At 38.6% G+C, this 24736-nt stretch overlaps 1 protein-coding gene across 1 annotated transcript in view; it reads left to right on the forward strand.

Moving 5' to 3' along the window:
* Positions 1 to 24736, forward strand: part of AGBL4 (AGBL carboxypeptidase 4) — a 1430302-nt gene that overhangs the window by 669327 nt on the left and 736239 nt on the right. The window lies entirely within an intron of this gene.

Raw genomic sequence — 24736 nt, forward strand, 5'->3', positions numbered from 1 at the left:
CTTTATATAGATATGGTGTGAATATTTCTGGATGCTAAAGTTCTATTTGTCCCATTGCTGTAGTGTAGCTGAGGACAGTTGTATAGAATTACTTAATAATAGTAATGAGGATGATGATGATAATGTTAATAATAACTACTGCCACTTCCTGAGAAAATCTATTCTTTGTCAGATGTTTTATATTTGATGTTACTATTCTCACAACATTTTTGCAAGGGAGATTATTTTAAAGATCCCTATATTACAGACGAAGACACTGGGGCTAGGATAGGTTAAGTACTTTCTCATGACCATAAATACTAAGGGGAAGAGCCTGTGTTATTGTTATTATCCCACACTGCCATTCAAACTGATTACTTTGTTCATCCATTTATTCATTCAACATTGATTGAGTGCACCAAAATGAGAGTTTTTAAAGCCAGAAACCAAGTGTTATTCACCTATCACACAGTAGGTGTTAAGTGAATGCTTGTTGAGCTGAACTGAATTCATGATGAGAATTTACATGTAAAGTGCCTGGCACTTGCTAAGTACTCAATAAATGTCATCTGTTATTAATAGTATTTTGTAGAATACTCTACAAATGCAAGGAATTGTTAATATTATTCTAGCTTTGATCCCTGTTCAAATTTTAATGACTAGTGAGAAGATCATCTCCAAATGTCTATATTTATAGAAAGCTAGCTATTCATAAATATTGAATTGTGCTTTTATCTAGAAATGATACTTGGCAATTTTCTATAAATGCTGGGCTGAGAAACTCAGGTTTGTAAAAGTGTAGGCATTTGATGATGATAATCAAAACTGTTTATTAAAGGTAAAAATATCTTCCTGGGCCTATTTTTTTTTTACTTTACTAAGTCAAATTAACTATACTGCTGTTTTTCCATTTCCTTTCAACATTAGGATCTGAACAGGAGGCAGACCTTTGCTGTGAGTTTCTGAATTCAGCCTGAGTGGATAATAACAAAACACTTCTTTCTGTTAATAGGCATATATGTAGATGTGTGCTTCAAATCTTGTCAATAAAGCATATCACTGTTGATCTGCTCACAGGGGCCTTAAAATAACATTGTACTTCTTTTATGAGACTCTGTGTTGGGATCTTATATAGCGGTAATAATAACCATTTGATTTCCTTGAGTGTTCAGTTCTGGAGTCTTTTTGTGTGCTTTTGAAAACCCTTCTGCCTTAATTATTTCATTTTGCTTTGTTTCTCATGCACTACCATTTGGGTCCTCTCTTTTAGGTCTCTTGACAAGGTTTTGAATTATTAATGACTCTTTATATTTATGTTATAATGTCTTAGAATTAAGTCAGCATTCTCATCCAGTGTTGGCAGGCTCTGAGCAGAATCCGCTATGTGGTCACTGTACTTCTCTAACGGTCTAAAGAGGTTTAAAGTTTCAGAGCCAAGTTTGTTGTAGTTGAAGCCAATAAGGTACAAGGTACCAGAATAAGTCAAGTCATTGATGTGTTTAATTTCTCAGAGATATTTTTACTTTTCTATCCCCACACATTGAATGGGAAGCTTTTCATCTTCTTTCACGCTATCCTTTCTTCAAGTAAGATGTTTGGAGATTTATTTAGCTAATAGGACTTTATTGAACACCTTAATGTGCCATGTGCTATAGATAGAGATATTGGGGATATACTGTATGAATATGATAGAAACAATCTATTCTAAAAGGGAAATTTTATATTAGAATTTTATTAACTGATCTCTGTAGGCCATGATTATTACCCTTCTTTCTACTACTTTGTTCTGAAGGGCCTTCCTGTCCTTGGTGCTTTCTGCTTAGGACTTTCTTCTGCTCCTTGTGTTGATTACTGGCACCAGAACCTATTTTCCAGTAATCGTCATCCTAAATGTCCCCAGAGTAACATAAAGAAATGTGTGTGACTGTTTGGCTCTCAGATTGTTAGATTTTACTGGTCCTATGGAGTTTGTAGCCCGCCAGGCACCTCTGTCCATGGGATTCTCCAGGCAAGAATACTTGAGTGGGTTGTCATGCCTTCCTCCAGGGAATCTTCCTGACCCAAGAATTGAACTGTATCTCCTGCTTAGCAGGCAGATTCTTTACCAATGAGCCACCTAGGAAGTCCCTATGGGCATTGTGCATGCTAACTCACTTCAGTCGTGTTCAACTCTTTGTGACCCTATAGACTGTAGTCCACCAGGCTTCTCTGTTCATGAGATTTTCAAGGAAGAATACTGGAGTGGGTTGCCATGCCCATCTCCAGGGGACCTTCCAGACCCAGGAGATGAACCTGTCTCTTATGTCTCCTGCATTGGCAGGCAGATTCTTTACCACTAGTGCCACCTGGAAAGCCCCTATGGGCTTTACCTAATTTAATATTATAAATAGGCCTTGGAAATATCCTCACCTCATGACAAACATTAGAAACCCTAAATTTTCTGGATGAAATATATACCAAATTGGGAAAACAAACTTTCTTCACATTTTCAAAGCTTTCCTCTTCACCTGTCACAGGGGTCTGTAATTGATTCTAAGCAAAGATACCTTCAGGCCTTAGCATGGATCTGGTAATCAATTAACTGTGGAAAGCAAATGAGCAAAAGAAGCAAGTAAAAAGCCATTATGCAGATAAACATATGACTTCTCAAGGCTGTTCTGCCTTGAGGAGATAAAAATCAGCATAACTAGCAGCAAAATGGAGAATCTGAAAGATTTAGAAGTTTTCTGCCTATTTTAGTTCATTCTAATTCTGTTTACATATTGGACTTCTAAGGATTCTTGGTTGTTAGTGGAGGTGATAGAATTCCAGCTGAGCTATTTCAAATCCTAAAAGATGATGCTATGAAAGTGCTGCACTCAATATGCCAGCAAATTTGGAAAACTGAGCAGTGGCCACAGGGCTGGAAAAGGTCAGATTTTATTTCAACCCCAAAGAAAGGCAAGGCGAAAAAATGTTCTAACTACGGCACAATTGCACTCATCTCACATGCTAGCATAGTAATGCTCACAATTCTCCAAGCTATGTGAACACTATGTGAATTCAACAGTATGTGAACTGAGATGTTCAAGCTGGATTTAGAAAAGGCAGAGGAATGAGAGATCGAATTGCCAATATCTGTAGGATCATTAAAAATCAAGAGAGTTTCAGAAAAACATCTACTTCTGCTTCATTGACTATACCAAAGGCTTTGACTGTGTGGATCAGAACAAACTGTGGGAAATTCTTCAAGAGACGGGAACACCAGACCTCCTTACCTGGCTCCTGAGAAATCTGTATGCAGGTCAAGAAGCAACAGTTAGAACCAGACATGGAACAACAGACTCGTTCCAAATTGGGAAAGGAGTATGTCAAGGGTGTATATTGTCACCCTGCTTATTTTACTTATATGCAGAGTACATCATGCAAAATGCCACTCTAGATGAAACACAAGCTGGAATCAAGATTGCTGGGAGAAATAACAATAACCTCAGATATGCAGATGACACCACCCTTATGGCAGAAACTGAAGAGGAGCTACAGAATCTCTTGATGAAAGAGAAAGAGGAGAGTGAAAAAGCTGGCTTAAAACTCAACAGTCAAAAACCAAAGATTGTGGCATCTGGTCCCATCACTTCATGGCAAGTTGATAGGGAAACAACGGAAGCAATGACAGTCTCTATTTTCTTGGGCTCCAAAATCGTGCAGATGGTGACTGCAGCCATGAAATTAAAAGACACTTGCTCCTTGGAAGAAAAACTATGACCAATCTAGACAGTATATTAAAAACAAAAAAACAGAGGCATCACTTTGCCAATAAAGGTCTTTCTAGTCAAAGCTTAGTTTTTTTCCAGTAGTTATGTATGATTGTGGAATTGTACCTTAAAGAAAACTGAGTGCCGAAGAATTGATGCTTTTGAATTCTGGTTTGGAGAAGACTCTTGAGAGACCCTTGAACTGCAAGAAGATCAAACCAGTCAATCCTAAAGGAGTTCAGTCCTGAATATTCATTGAAAGGACTGATGCTGAAGCTGAAGCTCCAATCCTTTGGCCACCTGCTGCAAAGAACTGACTCGCTGGAAAAAACTCCAATGCTGGGAAGGATTGAAGGCAGGAGGAGAATGGGAAGACAGAAAATGAGATGGTTGGATGGCATCACCGACTTGATGGACATAAGTTTGAGAAAGTTCCAGAAGTTGGTGATGGACAGGGAAGCCTGGTGTACTGCATTCCTTGGGGTCACAAAGAGTCGGATATGACTGAACAACTGATCTGACTGAATGAGGACTCCATAGCATCAAATTTTTTCAACCATAACTGATTAATATTTTTTATTAATATTTTTTACTATTGTCAAAGGCTGAAATTTCTATGTGCTGGAAGCTGCTGGAAACCGGCATTAGAAAACCAGCCATTATCTGTATCCTTACCTGTGAAGAAATTAAACCTAAGATGTCTTCACAGCTAGTGATTGGTAATATTAGCCAGAGATCTCAGGACTCCATCTTTACTGTCTCTTGCATTTTCCATGCATGGAAGGGTGGATGAGAGGGCACAGACTCAGGGAGTAGCATGAAGCTCTGTGGCCTTTGGTAAATCTGAAATACCTTATCTGATTGACTTGTAGCAGATTGAATTGTAGCAGATTGAGGAAATTGGACTTAAATCTTAGAGGTAACTTTCATGTAACACATTTTTATTGAGTATCTAACTTTGTGCTCGGTACTAGGGTAATAAATATGAATATGACCTGTATTATATCTTTAAAATTTTGTTTTTAAGAGGTTTAAATGAAACATAAATAGGCACAATGTAAGAAGCATAGTACTTAAAACCATTAGGAAGGTATATAAATTGTGCTGTGGATTAGAGATAAGAAAATGATGCTATTAGGACTTGAGAAGTAAAGGAGAAGCTTTTGGAGTGGGTGGTATTTTAGCTAGATCTTAAGAAAATGGGGCAAGAACAAAAACTTAAGAAAATGGGATTTCAAATAGAAGATACAACCTGATGAGCCATGATACCTCTTTTATAAACCTCAGTTTCCTCACTGTAAAAAGTGCATAATAATACTTTTTCACAGAGGTGTTATGAGAAATGAATATGAAATAGATGTCTAAATATTTTTTTTAATCTCAAGGATCTTATTCAATAAATTTTCTGACTAGTTCTTTTCTTTTCCTCTCTCGCCCAAAACTGACTGAATGATTGTTCCTTCATTCCTTCCCTTTCACCTTCCTTCCTCTCTTCCTTCCTTTATTCTTTTCTTCCTTCCAGCTTGTCAAAAATGCTTGCTAAGTGGTCACAATGTACCAGGGATTATGTAAGGTATTAGAATAAAAAAGAGAAATATGGTTACTATTCTCATAGAGCTCATAGTCTAAAAGGCTAGACATTAAATATGTAATTTGATAAATATGATAATCATTAAAACAAAGGGGAGATCAGCATGCATGGACTACTTAGCATGTGTTCAGTCACTCAGTTGTATCAGACTCTTTGCAACCCCACAGACTGGCCTGTCCTCTATCCATGGCATTTTGGAGGCAAGAATATTGCAGTTGTTTGCCATTTCCTCTTCCAGGGAATCTTCCAGACCCAGGGATCAAATCCCTATCTCCTGCATCTCCTGCATTGGCAGACAGATACTTTACCGCTGAGCCACCTGTAAAGCCTATTTGGCATGCTATATAGCATATAAGACTTAGTCTGCTTCAAGGATAAGAGACCTTATTTAGGAATATTATTTATTGTGATAGCTGAAAGATGAATAAAAGTTAGATCATGATGGGCAGAGATATGTGTGAAGTATATATCTTTGATAAGCAAAGTTCAGCGTGATTGGAGCATGAAATTCTAAGAAGAAAGACTGGGGAGTTACGATGTTCAGTCACTCTATCCTCCACCATCTTCCAGTGTTTGCTCAAACTTGTGTCCATTGAGCCAGTGATCCTATCTTAACCATCTCATGCTCTGCTTCCTTCTTCTCCTTTTGCCTTCACTCTTTCCCAGGCTCAAGGTTTTTTTTCAAATGAACTGACTCTTCACATCAGGTAGACAAAATATTGAAACTTTAGCTTCAGCCTCAGTCCTTCTAATGAATATTCAGGATTGATTTCCATTAGTATTGATTGGTTTGATATCCTTGCTGTCCAAGGGACTCTCAAGAGTCTTCTATAGCACCACAGTTTGAAAGCATCAATTTTTCAGTGTTCAGCCTTCTTGAGGGTCCATCTCTCACATCTGTACATGACTACTGGAAAAACCATAGCTTTGAGTATTTGGACATTTGCCTGCAAAGTGATATCTCTGCTTTTTAATATGTTGTCTAGGTTTTTCATGGCTTTTCTTCCAAGGAATAAACATCAATTTCATGACTGTGGTCACCATCTGCAGTGACATTTTAGCCTGAGAAAATAAAATCTGTCACTCTTTCCACTTTTTCCCTTCTATTTGCCATGAAGCAAAGGGACAGGATGCCATGATCTTAGTTTTTGAATGTTGAGTTTTAAGCCAGTCTTTTCACTCTCCTTTTTGACTCTCATCAAGAGGCTCTTTAATTCCTCTTCACTTTTTGCCATTAGAGTAGAATCATCCTCATATCTGAGGTTGTTGATATTTCTCCCAGCTTGTGATTCATCCAGCCCTGCATTTCAAGTGATGTAGTCTGCTTTAAGTTAAGTAAACAGGGTGACAACATACAACCTTGTTGAACTCCTTTCCCAATTTGGAACTAGTCCATTGTTCCTTGTCCAGTTCTAACTGTTGATTCTTAAACCACATACAGGTTTCTCAGGAGATAGGTAATGTGGTTTGGTACTCCCATTTCCTTAGGAATTTTCCATGGTTTGTTGTTATCCATACAGTCAAAGGCTTTAGCATAGTCAATGAAGCAGAAGTAGATGTTTTTCAGGATTTCCCTTGCTTTCTCCATGATCCAACAAATGTTGGCAATTTTATCACTGGTTCCTCTGCCTCTTCAAAACCCAACTTGTACATCCAGATGTTCTTGGTTCACATACTACGAAGCCTAGCTTGAAGAATTTGGAGCTTATTCTTGCTAGCATGTGAAATGAGCACAATTGTATGGTAGTTGGAATACTGTTTGGTATTGCCCTTCTTTGGGATTGGGATGAAAACTGACCCTTTCCAATCTTGTGGCCACTGCATTCACTTATGGAACAAACATAGAATGACTCTGAAAGGTAAGGTAATGAGGGAAGAATGGCTAGGTGTCTCAGAGCTTGGGATATGATATAGTGGTGAGAATCCTGGGTCTTACTGTTGCCTCATAAATGGCAGAATGGTTGCTTAAGAAGCCAGCAACCTGGAAATACCAATGGGCACAGGCAAAAAACAATCCTTCTCAAAAGCCTGTTTGGGCTAAACAAAGCACAAGAAAAAGGCATCCCAGTAAGACAGAAACATTGAGACAATAAGTACTTACTCTAATCAAATACTGTGGAGAAAAAAAAAGAAAGAAAAGAAAAACCTGTAGCCCCACTTTCTCCCTTACCAACAAATGTCAAGCAGAAAGCCTAAACTTCCATTTTTGCTTCAAACCCCCAGCCAGGTGGTGTCAGAGAAAAGTAGGGAACTGAGAGTTTCATTCCATCTGGTCAGTAATGAACCCTTCTCTCCTCTCTAAGATGTCAGATTGAGGAATCTGGATTTCCATCATGCATTTAAGGATGGGATCAATAGCAGAGTGTAGGGAAACAGAAAAAATGGTAAATAAATGTTAGGATGGGACAATAGAAGTTACCCCTTTGAACGATGGAGGAAAAAATAGGTCAAGAAAAATGAACAGAGCCTTGGGGACTGATGGGACAATAAATTTAGCAATTATTTCATTAGAATCAGAAGGAAAGGAGAGAGTGGGACTGAAGAGTATTTTAAATGGTGGAAATCTTCTCAGATTTGAAAATATGACATAAACCTATAGATTTGAGGGACTGAGTAGCCAGAAAAACCCCAAACAGGAAAAACTGAGGGAAATCTTTGCCAAGAAGTATCATAATTAAACTTCTGAAAACTAAGGACAAAGGAATCTTGAAAGTACTAAGAAGAAATAAGGGAAGTGGTACAATGTTTCTCAAATTCTGAGAAAAAATAGTTGTCAACCCAGACTTCCATATCTAACAAAGACATCTTTCAAGCATGAGGGAAAAATCAAGACATTTGAGATAAAAGCAAAAACTAAGAATATATTTCACTAGCAGACCTACATTTATGCAAAGTTCTTGAAACAGAAAAGATAATAAAGAAGGATTCTTATAATATCAGAAAGAGTGAAAAAAAAGACCTTGGGGACAACATTAGGCATACCAACATTCAAATTATAGGAGTCCCAGATGAAGAAGAAAAAGAGAAGGGGCCTGAGAAAATATTGGAAGAGATTATAGTTGAAAACTTACCTATTATAGGAAAGGAAATAGTCACTCAAGTACGGAGGCCCAGAGATAACCATATAAGATAAATCCAAGGTGGAACACACTGAGACACATATCAGTCAAACTAACAAAAACTAAATACAAAGAAAAAAATATTAAAAAATAAGACAAAAGCAACAAATAACATAGAAAGAAATCCTTATAAGTTTATCAGCTGATTTTTTAACAGAAACTCTGCAGGCCAGAAAGGAGTGGCAGGATATATTTTAAATGATGAAAAGGAAAAACCTGCAACCAAGAATATTCTACCCAGCAAGGCTGTCATTCAGATTCAACAGAAAAATCACAAGCTTTGCAGACAAGCAAAAGCTAAGAAAATTCAGCACCACAAAACTAGTTTTACAACAAATGCTAAAGGAAATTTTCTAGGTGGAAAAGAAAAGAGCACAACTAGAAACAAGAAAATTATGAACTGAAAAGCTCATCAGTAAAGGCAAACATACAGTAAATGTAGGAAATCATCCACATGCTAATATGATATGAAAACCAGCAAACTTGAGGAGAGTACAAATGCAAGGTATTACAAATGCATTTGAAATTAAGAGATCAACAACTTAAACCAGTCTTGTAGAGACTGCTATATCAACACTTCATGGCAACAACAAACCAAAAATCTACAATAGATATACACACAAAAAAGAAAGTGCAATCTAAACACAACACTAAAGATAGTCTTCAGATCACAAAAGAAGAGAACAAAAGAGGAAGAGGAGAAAAACACCTACAAAAACAAACTGAAAACAATAAAATGACAGTAAGAACACATATATCAGTAATTACCTTAAATGTAAATGAATTAAATACTCCAACCAAAAAACACAGACTGACTAAATGGATACAGAAGCACAATCCATATGTGATGTCTATAAGAAACCTGCTTCATATCTAGAGACTCATATGGACTGAATGTGAGGGATGGTAAAAGGTGTTTCATGCAAGTGGAAATCAAAAGAAAGCCAAGGAGCAATACTCATATCAGGTAAAACAGACTTTAAAATATAGTCCATCTCTGGATCTTCTAGTTCTTGGAAGGAACCAGGAGTAAGTTGTATAATCTCTCTGTTCTCTTTTCTCCCATAGGACCCAGCAAATTTGTCCACCTTGGGTGATCACACTGTGCTGCCTGGAGAGTTCTTGCCCAGGCAAGTGTGGTACTCAGACAAGGTGTGAACCATTCTCTCTTATTTCCACCAGAGACAACACGCTCTTGTCCTCTTCCCTTATGAGTGATCTGAGTTGAATTTTGTTTACAAGAGATATACTGATATTCCTCCCCTGTCTATATAGAAGGTTATTATCCACAACCTTTCAGATTGGAGAATAGAAACCAGAAGAAGACAGATGAGTTGCCCAAAATCGTACAATAAGTAAATGCCAACAGAGCCTGGATCCCACATGGGACTGACTTACAGGCCTATCACTTTCTTCGCTGCTGCCACGTTGTCTTCAAATAAAGCTTGAGAATTTTGAGCTCTGTAACAACTTCTACCAACTTCTCACCATTTAGTTTTATATGGTGCATCTTACCAATAGGAGCTATCCAACAATGGAGGGCTGTCAGCACATGAAGAGTTCTGGAGCGGCTTCAGTTGACGGAGAATGGCTCCCTGTCAGGGAGACAGTCCTGCACTGAGAGGGAGGGTGGACCGTGTCAGTGTGTGTTCCCAATTAAATTACAGGGAATGCTGGCCAAGTGTTGTAGTTGCTGGTATTGTTTTAACCTCAATACTCAAATGGTAAGAAGCATAGAAAGGAAGAGGAAAAGAAAGAATCCAAGCTATAATCCCGGTCATGGGACAATGAGCCAAATGCGGAAATGAGTGAGAACTAGTGAGAATTTGCTGATCAAGGGACCAGAAGGTGGTGCCTTCCAAAATCCCCTCAAAGTCATATTATGGACTAAATTACTAGGATTCTAGGCTCTTTGTATGGAACTCAAGATTAACACACATCATTCTATGACAAACAGCTTTCATACATTGTGCTAGTTTCTTTGATTCTCTCAGAACTTTGGAAAGGGCATCTATCACTTTCTCAGTTTTACAAATGAGGATACTGAGGCTCAGGGTGATTAAGTAACTTGCTCTAAAAGTTTAGTAATGCTAGTAAGTGGCAGAGCTGGGATATGAATACAGAGTCACTAATTTAAATCTTAACCCTTTTTCCCTTTTCTAATTTAGTAATAGTTAAGAGCTTAGTTATGGTTTGAAGAGATCTGAATTTGAACCTGACTCTGTTGTGTCTGTCATGAAGATATGTGACTTGTTCATATAGCAAGTTAGGGCAGTATAAAGTCTGGCATCCATGTAAGATTGACTAGCAGGCCCATAACTTTCCTCCATGCTGCCCCACTGCCTCCTTTTGCTTTTACTCCAAGAAAAGGGGCTGAAATGTGATGGCTTGGTGTAGGGGAAAAAAGTACTGGCTTTCTAGTAAAACAGTTGAAACTGAAATATTGCCTTTGGGCAAAATCAGTGATGGTTACCATTAATTCACTTCAAACAATACAGACAATGTGCAATGTGCAGCGTGAATGATCTCTTTCACATTAGACAGAACAGGACTTGAAGAAGACCCAGTGTTTGTGATATGCCATATCAATGTCCTAGAAGGAAGTTTTAGTGATTACCTAGCAAAAAGCCCTCATTTTGCACATGATAAAACTAAGGGCCAGAGATTTGAACCCAGTACCTCTAACACTTTGAGCACAATATGAAACAGTCTCATAGCACTTGTTACAAAATGATTTTGCATCATGGTATTGATAGCTTATGGTGAACGGTGTTGCATTCTTGATCTCCGAAGAAGATTCAGCTTCGGGACCAGGGACCAGTCTTGATCACGCAAAAGCTTTTGTGTAGCAGAGTTTTATTAAAGTATGAAAATGGACAGAGAAAGCTTCTGACATAGACATCAGAAGGGAGATGGAGAGTGCCTCCGTCACTAGTGTTAGGAAGGGAGTTATATACTTTAATTAGTTATTATAATAAATCAAAAGAATGTCTCAAGGAAGGAATGTCTTTAGGAAGGAGAAACTGCCCTCAAGCAGGATACATTGTTGTTACATAATCCTTACTACAGAGTCTAAACTGAGTTGTTTGTTGTGTAATCATCAGTTCCAGGCTTAAAGAAAAAATGTTTTAAGTAACTAAGACTAAGGAATGTAGAGGGGGAAAAAAGCCATTTGTTCTTTCCTCCGGACCCCAGACTTCTTATCAACTTGCCTAGGAATTGACTCTCTTAGTATCATCACAATAGCTCCAGGAAGCAGGAAAGCCAAAGGTTATCACATCCAGGTGAGGAAACCCAGGCTTAGAAAGGGTTGTCATAACTACTCAGGGGCAGAGTGCAAAGATTCTGCCTCAGATTTGTGTAACCCCTAGCCATGCTGCCTCCATTACACACTCCTAACTGGCAAGGTGACCAATCCACCTGGTTTGCCTAGAAGTATGGAGTTTCTTGTGATGTAGGAGTTCAAACTTTAGCTTTAAATTGAGGATTTCCTGGGAAAACTAAGATAAATTGGTCACCTAACTCCTAAATGAAGAGGCAGAAATGAAGAACCAGGGAGTTAACTCTAAAGACAGAACAGAAGAAAGACCCTGTGTTAATATTAGGAAGATAAAAACCAAAGGTCATTAAAAAAATATTGGCATAATATGTTAATACTCTAATTAGTTTTACCATTAATGCTAATGTTATTACCAATTGCCCTTGAACATATTCATATAAAATAATAGTACCAAGAGCTATGTTTGCATTTAGGTTAGGTTTCAAAGTGCTCCCTTCCACTGTCCGTTAGGGATCACTAAGAAAACCTGAACATTTCCATGGAAACTTCCGATGGCATTGTATTAAAATATCCATGTAGTTTACTATTTTAAGAATTGAAAAATAAAGAAGAAAGAGATCAAGAATACAATTCTAAAAACCCAAATCCTAGGCTTGGCAATACTGTTCTGAGATTTAAACAATCAAAACAGATCCATATTATAGAAAAATCTTTAAGAAAGTGTTCATTTTAGAGTAGTTGATAATGACAGAAACTCAAACCAACCTAAATGTCCAAAACTAGGAAAATTATTAAGTAATTATAATGTGTCAACTTGAAGCAGTATTAAGTAGGCATTAAAAATGGTTTCCAATAGCTAATAATAACATAGGAAAATGCTGATCTTATATAAAGTAAAAAGTAGGGTATAATGCTATATATAATTGTGATAATAGTATGAAATATATGGTGTGTGTATATATATATATGTGTGTGTGTGTGTGTGTGTGTGTGTGTATATATATATATATATATTTGTACCTGTCCATGGAATTCTCCAGGCAAGAATACTGGAGGGGATAGCCATTCCTTTTTCCAAAAGACCTTCCCAACCCAGGGACTAAAACCGGGTCTCCTGCATTACAGGTAGATTCTTTACCATCTGAGCCACTAGCGAAGCCTATATATTAAATACACACATAATACTGTTAACTGGTATCTTTAGATGGTAGGATTATGGTAAATTTTTATTTCTTCAGAGTTTTTTGTATTTTTAGATGTTCTACAATTTTATATTTGTGAAAAATCAAAGTAATATTTATTAAAAATAAAATAATAGCTTCTTAAATGATGTTTAAAATTTACTTATATTAGGGGTGAATCATATCACTTTCACAGGACTGTTTCCTCATTTATTAAAATGAATATAATGTACCCTCTCCTTCTGACCTCCCAGAATATTTTTGAGACCAGTGAAGACACTGGAGGTGAGAGAGTAAGAGGTGTTTGGAAATACAGGCTATGACCAAGAGTGAAACTCTTATTAAAAGATGAGACAGATGGACAAATAACCCTACCAATCACCTGTGGTAGTTGTGTACTAGAGCTTCGCCTATTCACTTGCAGAAGCTCATTATTAAGTTTTCAGCAATTTTGTGAACTGCTTTTAAAACCATTGGTAGTTTTAGTTTGAAATTGTCACATATTTATACCATGAAAACTGGAAAAAGCTACAAATCATGCCTTTACATGGCTTTTAAGCCAGAAATTCAGATAAACAGCTTATAAATTAAATTCTGAAGGAACACATGGAGGAAATCTCTGTTGGTAAAACTGACCAACAGAGCTCCAGACTACATTCACCACTCTCTGGTCCTGAGGTGTCTGTCTGTCAGGACTCATGATCCAGGCCTCAAGGAAATGAACCACCAGAGGACGATAACCCCATGGGAGAGAAGGCAGAGGATGCTGTGAAATCATGCTTTGGGCAGCTAGAGCTCACATCTACTGTAGCTGGAGGGTTAGTGCTACATCTCAGAGTGACCCAGGACCTCTTGAGAGGCTGAAGAAATGAATGAAAATGCAGATTCTTGTAAATTCACAGGATTGTGTTTCATTGAGACTTCCAAAAGGAAACAGATGGCACACCCAAATTAGGACAATTTGTGGAAGATTTACCAGTATATTAAAAGTAGATGGTGTAGAACCACAAAGGATAGTGCAAAAGCTTGGGGCTAGAGGCATCAGAATTGTCACAAGAGGACAGGGGTTATTGTAGCCTAGAAAGGGAGAGTTGTATAGAGTATGCTGCTTTGAAAGTAGTAGTGACCTTCTATCAAGAGAAAAGCCAGCCTTAGATGACTTCACAGGAAGAAATCCAGAGAAATAAATACCTCTGCCACCTTCCTGACTCTAGATGTTCCCACAGGAGGACCTAAACAGAAGCCAGAAGCTCAGAATGCAGTTGATGTAATCCACAGAGGTCAGTCATCTCAGGCAGAGAAAAGGGTAGAGAAGGATGAAGAGTGTTACAGAGGGGCAAATGGAATATATTCATCAGTTTAGCTTCAGGTTTTAGCTGACACGGACTTGAGTCCTTGTTTTCTTATGAAAAAGTTGTGTAATAATATCCTATTTTTCAGGATGGTTTTGAAGATTTAATAGAATATATGTGAATCCCCTTACTTGGAAGCACCTGATGTACAGTAATGGGTCCAGAAATAGTGGCAATTATTACTGTGCTGTATCACCTCATATCATTGAACTTAATTCTGTTATCAATAAAATAGATAAAATACTCTGCATGCATGTGTGCTGAGTCATGTCTGACTCTTTGCAACCCAATGGACTGTAGCCCATCAGGCTCCTCTGTCCATGGGATTTTCCAGGCAAGAATACTGGAGTGGGTTGCCATTTCCTATTCCAGAAGATCTTCCTGTCCCAGGGATCAAACCTGTGCTACTTGCTGCCTAAAGTTTATTGTAATTATAAACATTAACCTTTGGATATATAAAATCACTCTGTAAGATATGATGCATTAAAAATACATTAAATAAAAGATTGGCCCTGTATTCTTTATCAGAACTGAAAACTCAGCTTTCTCTTTCTAGATCCACTGTATTGGAAGCTTCGTGAGGTTAGTCTTTGTTTATGGCTGTACCTTCGGTACCTAGACAGTACCTAACAGACAGTAGATGCTCAGTAGATAATTGTTTATTTAATTTAAAGCTCTTTCTAAAACTCTTTCTGGTCTTTCTTATTGACCAGACACTCGAAGAATGCTCCTGGGTACTGACGCTTCCTTGCAGCTGGGACTTTCTTGTTCTTTCAGTCGTTAGCTTCTGTCTTGTGCAGAAATCTGGGCTTTTCAATCTAGACTCTCTCTTGCCTGACTCTGTCCCTATTCCAGTCTTCTGGCATGAGTCAGTGTATTTCATAAGATGGTTGGATGGCATCACAGACTCGAAGGACATGGTTTTGGGTGGACTCTGGGAGTTGGTGATGGACAGGGAGGCCTGGCGTGCTGTGGTTCATGGGGTTGCAAAGAGTCGGACACGACTGAGCGACTGAGCTGAACTGAACAACCACATCATCTTCTGAGCTCCAGCAGCCACCTTGTACTCGCCATGTAGCCCAAAGGCATACAGCCTGCCCTCTTACTGCGTTTGTTCTTTCCACCAAGAATGTATCATCCCCTTCTCTACCTGGGGAATCCTATACCCCACGGTTCTTAATACTCAGACTTTTACTGAGGCAAATACTCTTCTTACACCTGGAATGCTCTTCTTTTTCCCCTTCCTTCTCCTTTTCCCGGTTAACTTCCATATTTGCATCAGGCCTCAAATTAGATGCTGTTTTCTTTGGGGAAAGCATCATCACTAGAATCACTAAGATGAGTTCAAGCACTCATGTATTCCTCCTATCATATACTATGTCCTATATTCCTATGAAGTTAACTTCCTTCCCCTATAAAATTGTAAGCTTCTTAAGGGCATGATAAATTTATGTCATGCCACAGTGTCTGTATATATTAGGGTAAAGTTATGACCAACCTAGACAGCATATTGAAAAGCAGAGACATTACGTTGCCAACAAAGGTCCATCTAGTCAAGGCTATGGTTTTTCCAGTGGTCATGTATGGATGTGAGAGCTGGACTGTAAAGAAAACTGAGCGCCAAAGAATTGATGCTTTTGAACTGTGGTGTTGGAGAAGACTCTTGAGAGTCCCTTGGACTGCAAGGAGATCCAACCAGCCCATCCTAAAGGAGATCAGTCCTGGGTGTTCGTTGGAAGGACTGATGCTGAAGCTGAAACTCCAGTACTTTGGCCACCTGATGCGAAGAGCTGACTCATTTGAAATGACCCTGATGCTGGGAAAGGTTGAGGGCAGGAGGAGAAGGGGATGACAGAGGGTGAGATGGTGGGATGGCATCACTGACTCAATGGACATGGGTTTGGATGAACTCCAGGAGTTGGTGATGGACAGGGAGGCCTGGCGTGCCGCGGTTCAGGGATTGCAAAGAGTCGAACACAACTGAGTGACTGAACTGAATTATTGTGTTAGATTGAAATGCCTGATGGATCAAAACAAGTACAATTATTTTCTTCATCATGAACAAATGGACAGGGCATCTCTTAAGTATACAGCCATTCAGAGACTCAGGGTGACTGTTATCGTGAATAAATAGTTTCCACTAGCTAGATGGGGAAAGAGGTAGGAAGATCCCATGTGGGAGCTTTTCATTAGCAGTCCTGAAAGTAGCTCATAACACTTTTCGTCCAATTCCATTGGCTAAAGTGTAGTTTAAGGCCATATCTAACTATAAAGAAAGTTGTGAAATGATGTCTGGCTGTGTGTGCAGGAAAAAGCAGAAAGCAAGGATTTTCCTCAACAGCTGGAAGAGTTGGTTCCACTTCCACATTATAGGTACTCAAATACTTATTAAATTATTACATGTATTTCCTCTTAACAGCTCCTATTACACAAGTAAAGTATCTCTTGATTCTACCAAGAAAATAACAAAATTTTTGTTTGTATCACTTTTGTGGCACTTACTTTCCTCTACCTGAATTACAGTCATTTATGCAAATATCTTGAGAGTGAAAGTGTTACTCACTCAGTTGTGTCCGACTCTTTGCGACCCCATGGACTGCAGCCTGCCAGTCTCCTCTGTCCATGGAATTCTCTAGGCAAGAGTACTAAGGTAGGCAGCCATTTCTTTCTCCAGGGGATCTTTCTGACCCAGTGATCAAATCCTGGTCTCCTACACTGCAGGCAGATTCTTTACCATCTGAGCCACCAGGGAAGCCCTACAAAAAATTGCAAATTCCTTGAGAGCAGCATCTGGCAGGTGAAGCAATGAGGTCTAGTGGGAAAATAATGGCTTAGGAATCATAAAGCTTCAATTTAAGTCCTAGTTCTGCCAGGTATTGCATGTATGATCTGGGGTAATTTCCTTGGCCCTCTGAGCCTTTGTAGTTGTTAGGTATTCATGGCCCAGCTTATTTCTTTGAGCTGCTACTAATCTTTTTGGTTGTGAGTTAACACTTTGAATTTCCTTTCAGTTTATGTTAATTGATAAACATCAAAATTAGATCAGGTTGAATTTATTTGTGGTCATGTGTTTATCTTTTAGGGTAATTGAGCGATTGGACCAGGAACAGAGACCAGAGATTTCTAAGAACCGTTTTTTTCCCTGTGATTAATGAAGTCAAAATATGAGCTGACACTTAACTGCTGCTCAACTGAATTCAGGGATTCAAATTCATGATAAAAAAAGAAATAGATATGCCCAAGGATTTGTTCTTAAGAATGTTCATGGCAGTATTCATTATAATTGGGAAAAATTAAAAATTATCTAAAGACTCATTAGCAGAGCTTGGTTAATAAATTTGATATATCATAGGATGAAGTCATTAAAAATCCTGTTGTAAAAGAATGTTTACAACAAAGTTAAATATGTATACATATAAATGACACAAACTAAAATATTCATAATGGTTTATCTGGGTATTGGGGGTGTTTTCTCCTTTGGGGGGTCCTTTTCTGTTACTTTTCAAATGTTTAAAAATGATTATCATTGATTATACAACTTAAAATTTACTTATAGTGATCAAAACAAAAATTATGCACATGATATTCTTCTGAGTACAGAATTGTTCAGATTATCACTGTTGGGCAGATATTGAAATTTAGGATTTATGTTCTTGTGCCAGCTAGATCTAGGTTTGATCATACCTCTTTTATTTTCATTACAGCTTTATTAAGTTATAATTCACACATCATATAGGTCACTTATTTAAATTTCACATATTTAAAAATGCAATGGTTTTAGTATAGAATTATATACCATTACTATGATCAATTTTAGAACACTTTTATAATTGTTAAATAAAATAAAAATAGAAACCTATACCCATTAGCCACTCTGCTTTCCCCAATCTCTAGCCCTAGGAAACCGCTAACTTCCTACTCTTGTCTCTAAAAGATTACCTATTCTGAATATTTCATATAAATGTAATCATACAATATGTGGTATTTGTAATTGGCTTCTTTCATTTAGTATAATGTTTTTAAGATTCATTTATGTTGTATATGTGTCAGTAATTAATTTTTTATAGCCTAATAATATTCCATTCTATGGATATGCCATGTTTTAGTCTCTAATTAGATGATGAATATTTGGGTTATTTGCACTTTTTTTGACTGTTATGAACAATGCTTCTATGAACATTTGTGTATAAGTTTTTGCATGGAAAAATCTTTTCACTACTCTTGGGTATCTAACAAGGAGTGGAATCGCTTTATTGTATAGTAATTCTATGTAACCTTTTGAAGAACTGCTTGACTGTTTTCCAAAGTGGCTGCACCATTTTACTTCCCACCGACAGTGTATAAAGTATCTTTAATTTCTATATTTTGTTCTCCCATTGTGTGTGTATGTTGTATGTGGTATGTGTGGGTTTATGTGTGTGTGCGGTATATGTGGTAGGTGTGATTTTGTTGGTGGGGACAGGTGGGTATGGGTAAATAATGTGAATGGTGTGTGTGTGTGTGTGTGTGTGTGTGTGTGTATGTATCAACACACTTTTGCCTCTTTTGCATCAGAGTCAGGGCTGGTGATACTATTTAGGTACTGCATTTTCTACTCCCTCCCTGAGAAAACTTCTTTGGGGTATGTTTGAAACAGATCCTACTTGGTAGCAGCCTACACCCATCTCATAGCATGGCAGCCACCAACATTTGGCCGTACGGTTTCCAAGTTCTGGAAGGTAGAGTATCTCCTATTCTTTCTAATAACTACCAGGCAGAGTAGTCTGGAATGGGGTTCAGTTTGCTGGCAGTCTCTTAAAGTAGTTATTGAGCTTAATTATCCTGGAGGATTTCAAAGAAAACAAACTCCTTCCTCTTTTCTTTTTAATCGATCTCTCTGGAACCAACATCTAAAAGCCAGATTCCACCACTTACTTTGTTGGATTATTAAGCAGTTTATATAACCTCTCCAAGCTTCTGCTTCCTCAGATAAAAAGTGGAGCTAACAATATCCATCTTACAAGGTAGTTGTGGGAATTAAATCTGTGTGACCCTCACAAAATGTTGTTGCTATAAGAATTATTGGTACAGTTTGCTCTTTTTTCATAAAAACCCTACATTGTCTCTGGGACTTAATGCCTTTCCATGAAAGTTTGCTTTTGTTGTCAGGCTTATATTTTCAACTAATTCCAGAAAGTTTTATTTGATATAAGCACTTAATAAGGATACTTGGAGCATAAGCAGAATACTTATTATTCTTTGGCTTATGATCAAGTATATCTGGAACAATAAAATGATTTAACTTGAACCCCGAGGTGTTTTAACATAAGCGAGTTAAAAAAAAAAAGGAAAAATATCTGTTCACAAAATAGAACACTATAAAAACTCTAGTCATTTAAAGAAGATGTAACTGAAATAGAAGGGTTTACCTCCCACTCACTCCGATGAGAAGAAAAGGAACAATTAAAGTGAATATATTAGGGAGAATATTATTTTTATTTCAATATTTCCATTATATTTTCTCCAATTACATGCTGAATAGGGTTATTTAGTGTAACTGAAACCCCAAGGTAGAGTTTAAAAAAGAGTGAATTTTATAGAAGATAAAGGCAGCTCTCTTTTACTAGGGGGAGGCTTGCTTTTCCTGGCAAAAACAAAGAAGATCAGGCAGTAAGTGGTGGGAGAGGTGTGTAGTTTTGAATGAATCAACAGTGATAAAGTCCCTCAAGTCTCTATGCTTTGTCAAGCTTCTTTTTTCAAATTGGATAATATAAAAAGATTCTTTATACACCACTTCGAGAGGGCATGTGGGTGTGTGTAAAGGATGGTGGGAAAGAATATAGGGAAGGAGAGAAGAAAGTAGCACCTTTAAAATTCTTACAGCTCTTATAGAATTTGAGTCTGAAGAGTCTGTAAAGGTCACCTGGTTCTAACTCTTAATGAACGAAAGGTAAAAATGAGTCTCAGAGAGAGGGCATTGTTTTACCAGAGACATGTAGCAAGGTGGACAAGGCCACATCTGAAACTTGGCCTCCCCTCAGGCCACAGTCAGACCCCTAAGCTGAGCAGCTACATGGGTAGCTTCATGTTGTGACTGAAAGATCCTGATGAGAATACAGGCTCTACCTGGTACGTATCTAGCTCTAGACAAGTTGCTTCATGTCCCTACCTCAACTTCTGTGTTTCCAGAAGATAGCCATGCCTAGCTTTTGGGCTAATTGTGGGGATTGAGAGAAAGTAGGATGAGTCCCCCAGTGCAACAACTAGTATCCCCTTTAAATATCCATTCCTCTTACGCTTAGACTGTACCCTTCACCATGACCAGGCCTGGCTAGTTTTCCAGAACTTCTCAGCCTCTCCCCAGCCCAGCCTTTTCCTCTCTGGCCTAGTGCTGTGAGCGCCAGCCCCAGGCAGTGCTGACTCACTCTCCACAGCAGAGGCTCGTCGCTGCCTCTGTGCTGCTCAGCACGTTTGTATCCCCGTTACAGCTCAGGCAGGTCCAGGACCCCGCTCCCGCCCCCCGCCCCCCATCCCACACACACAAAAGTGCTTTATTGCATTTGATCAAGGAATCTAGACACTTGTTCTGATTAGAGGAATTTTTTGTAGATGACTGACTCCCACTGACCATGTCATCCACCCCAGTTTCCAAGACTATTTCTGGAGCTGAGCGTTAGCTGAGAAGTGTGCCTGGAACCTGAGTGGGTCTTACTCCACTTGCTCCCAGTTTTCTCTTTAAAAGGACCATATAAAGGGGTTTTTCTAGACCAGGTTGACAAACTTTCAAAAGTGGCTTATGTTAGTTCCTGCTTTCCTTCTCCCTTTCTTTTCTATTCTCCCTTCCTAACTCCTTCCCTGTGTTTAGTAAAAAGATAATGAAGGCAAAAACTTTTGCGAGATATTGTCGGCATTTAATAAGTCATAGTACCTGTGATTTACAGTCTAGCAGGAATCTATTTATAATGCACCTGGATAAGCAGTATGCACAGTATGCCAGGGAAACAGAGGAGGGGGACCGATTCCACCCAGGCTGTTAGGGGAAACTTCCCTGAAAATGTGGCATTTAAATTGAGTCTTGAAGTCAAAATGTGTGAGCTCAGCAAGCTGGGTAAATGAAGGTCTGGGCAAAAGAAAGAGTACTTCAAAGGGATGAGAAAGCAAGGTGTGTTCGGGAAATAACAACCAGTTTGGGCTGGCTGGAATACTGTGTGCTGGGAATGGGAAAAATGAGCAGAACTTGGGGCCTGTGGTAGATAGTGAAGCCAGAGAAATAGGTTATGAACAGATTATTGACTGTGAGCCTCTGGATATGGAGATGATATTATATTCTTTATACCCTCATAGAACCAACTGAGGCCCTGTGAATACTGTTGAACTGGTGTCAGTCAGCACCATCTTTCTTCTGAATTACTGCAATGACCTCCTCCTGGCCCACTGCTTTTACCCTTGCCCCCTGCAGTCCATTCTCTGCAGGGCCATTGCAGTGAACTTTTCAAAACACAAGTCTGATCATGTCACTCTTCTACTTACTTCATTTCTTACTGCTTCTCCCCTTGCCTCCAGTGATGCAATTGCACTGGCCTTTTTGCCATGCCATAGGCATGCCAGATACCCCCCTGCCTTAGGGCTCTTGCAAGGCTGTTACTTTTGCCTGGAAAGCTCCTAATTTAGATAACCGTATAGCCACTCTCTCACCTCCAAGTTGTGGCTCAGATTTCTCTTCAAAGGCATCTATCTGGGTCATCCTCTTTAAAACTTCAAAGTGCCCCCACCCTAGTGCTCTTGACCCCTCTTATCCTCTCTGTCAATACTTGTTGCTATTGTTGTCCATAGCCTTTATGTCCTAATAGATTTATATAATTAGCTTTTTAAAATTGTGTTTGTTGCTTATGCCTGTCTTCTCCTAGTGTCACAAAGATAGGGAGGTTTGCTTTGTTTATTGATGTATCCCGAGTACCTAGGACAGTGCCTGGCACATACCAGGTATTCACAAGATATATGCTATATGACGGCAGTACACATTTACCAAATTCTGCCTCTGCGATAGGCATTTTATAAATACAAAAATGAATACGACATTCCCCTTATGCTTGTGAAATTGGCAGCCTCTTAAGGGAGTCAGGATATATGTTCCCCTGTTCTAATACAAGGTGATAAGTATGAAAAGCCACATGAGAAGATGCTATGGATATCACAGGAGAGAGGTCACTTTGAACGTGGGGCCTCTCCTGATCTTGAGTGTTTGAGTAGTAAGACATGAGGAAGAAGCAGGGAGCAGTTGATCTACAACAGCATAGATTTCAGGAGCAGGGAGACTTTCAAGAGACCGTGAGCTTCAGGCTCCTGCCACCGGCCTAGTAAATACATCCTCTGCTGAAGCAGAAGTCACTGCAGCCATGAATATTAGGGGATTGCTCAAGGTCAAAGAGCTAAGCTGTGAACTTATCTTGGGATCAGAACTCGGTTTCATATTCAGGAACGTACTGGGCACTGTATTCACTAGCCCTTGTGGCCCCAAGGAGATGGAACGTTTGTCTGGGCTCAGTCTATAATCCATGGGACTCCAGTTTGCTTATGTCATAGATTGCCCACACCAGGGTTTGCTTACTGAAAATGAACTCCCAGTTAAGCAGATTCTGTGAGCTGTGCTAACATAAGCATAATAAGTCAAAGTCAATTTGGCAGCTCTTCTAATTTCACCCCACCAGGACATCCTCTCCTTGTTAAGGTAAGTGGGGTCAGCTAAAGCAGTCCCTCCTTGGGACTAGTGGAAGTTCATGATTAATCAGCCTGGAAGTCTTCTCTAGCTTCTCTGCCTAGTTCTTTAGTATTGTGTTTTGGCAATCATAGAACAAACCAAATAGTATATGTCTTTGCAGTTGTGACTCTTTTCTTTTAAAAGAATGGTGTATCAAACAGAGCATCCTGTGACATACAAAAGAGGACATTTTCTTTTTCTTCATTATCAGTTCAGCTCCACAAACATTTTCTATTGTCATGTACAGAAAAGATAAAGTACCTGATTTTGAGGCAGTTACAGTTTAGTAGGTAATAAAGAAACTTATATGATTCCATTATTGGAGGCAAGATTGGTACCTAAGTCTTCATCTTCATATACCTCCTGGCACCCAGTGGCTGGTTCCCAGTAAATTCTGGTTAGTGGATTGAATGAATGAGTGAATGAAAGCAGACAATAGTAAGTCTTAGGGCCTCCCTAATTTTTCTATAGTTAGCATATTTGACTATGCTGCTGCTGCTGCTGAGTTGCTTCAGTTGTGTCCAATCTTTGCGACCCTATTGACTATAGCCCACCAGGCTCCTCTGTCCAAAGGGTTCTCCAGGCAAGAATACTTGAGTGGATTGCCATGCCCTCATCCAGGGGGTCTTCCTGATCCAGGGATAGAACCCGCATCTCATATGTCTCCTGTATTGGCAAGTGTGTTCTTTACCACTAGAGCCACCTGGGAAGCCCATATTTGACTATATCTGACAGTTTTGTTTTCATTTTCATAACTTCTTCTATCTTCTCTTAGATATGATACATACTGATATAGGCACAGATACAAGTATGCATCTGTACATGGGAACACAACCATACACCCATATATATACCTGTTCAGTGGATGCTGAATCTTTCACTAGGAAACTTGATTAAAAGATTCAGTGATTCAACTTCTTATCACCTCACCCCAACCAGACTTCCTGCTTCTACTCCTCTATGTAGAGCGTTTTGGACAGTGAATCCCCCAGAGTAGAGAATATATTGATTCATCTCTATATTTCCAGTATTCGGCATGGGGCCTGTCACAGAGCCTGCCTTGTATCAATTTGGTTGCATAGCAGAGAGAAACTGAGATTTTTATTAGTGCTGAATTCCAAGGCTATGTGAAAGTTGGTGTAATCAGGCCAGATGTGTGAGCTCTCAAACTCCTTCTCTACTTTTCTTCTCCCAATTTTCTTCTGCTTACTTAAAGTCCTTTGAATGGATTCTTAGCTACCTTATTAAAGTAGACTTCCAAGTTTAAAAAAAAAAAAAAAAAAAAAAAAAGAGGACCTAAACTTTAAAAGAAAGCAGCAGTGATACAGATTTATGTCACCTTGACAGTATTTTCTGAATGTATACTATATGTAAGGCATATTTGATCCTCACGATTGGCTTTTGGTAGTATAACAAAAAATATTCCCATTTTACAGAAACAAAGGTTGAGATTTTTAAAAGTTAAAAGAAGTTCTGGGCTGTGCAATGAATTAATGGCAGATCATGTATTAGAAGTAGAGAGAGACCTTGAAGTAACCAGACTAGTAGAAGGGTGGAGTGTAGGGGATGTGATATTTTCAAAAGAGAAATTTCTGATCTGTCAGGTTTTATTGATGGGTTTCCTTGAGATGGCTTCTCAGCATATCAGTTAGTTTTAGGAAACACTAACTCTCATTTTTTTTTTTTTTTTGGTAGCTTTCTTTTTTTTTTTTTTTTTTTTTTTTTTTTTTTTTTTTTTTTTTTTTTTTTTTGAATCAGCCATG

The sequence above is a fragment of the Cervus canadensis genome, chromosome 2 (genome assembly GCF_019320065.1).
Source record: "Cervus canadensis isolate Bull #8, Minnesota chromosome 2, ASM1932006v1, whole genome shotgun sequence".
Lineage (NCBI taxonomy): Eukaryota > Metazoa > Chordata > Mammalia > Artiodactyla > Cervidae > Cervus > Cervus canadensis.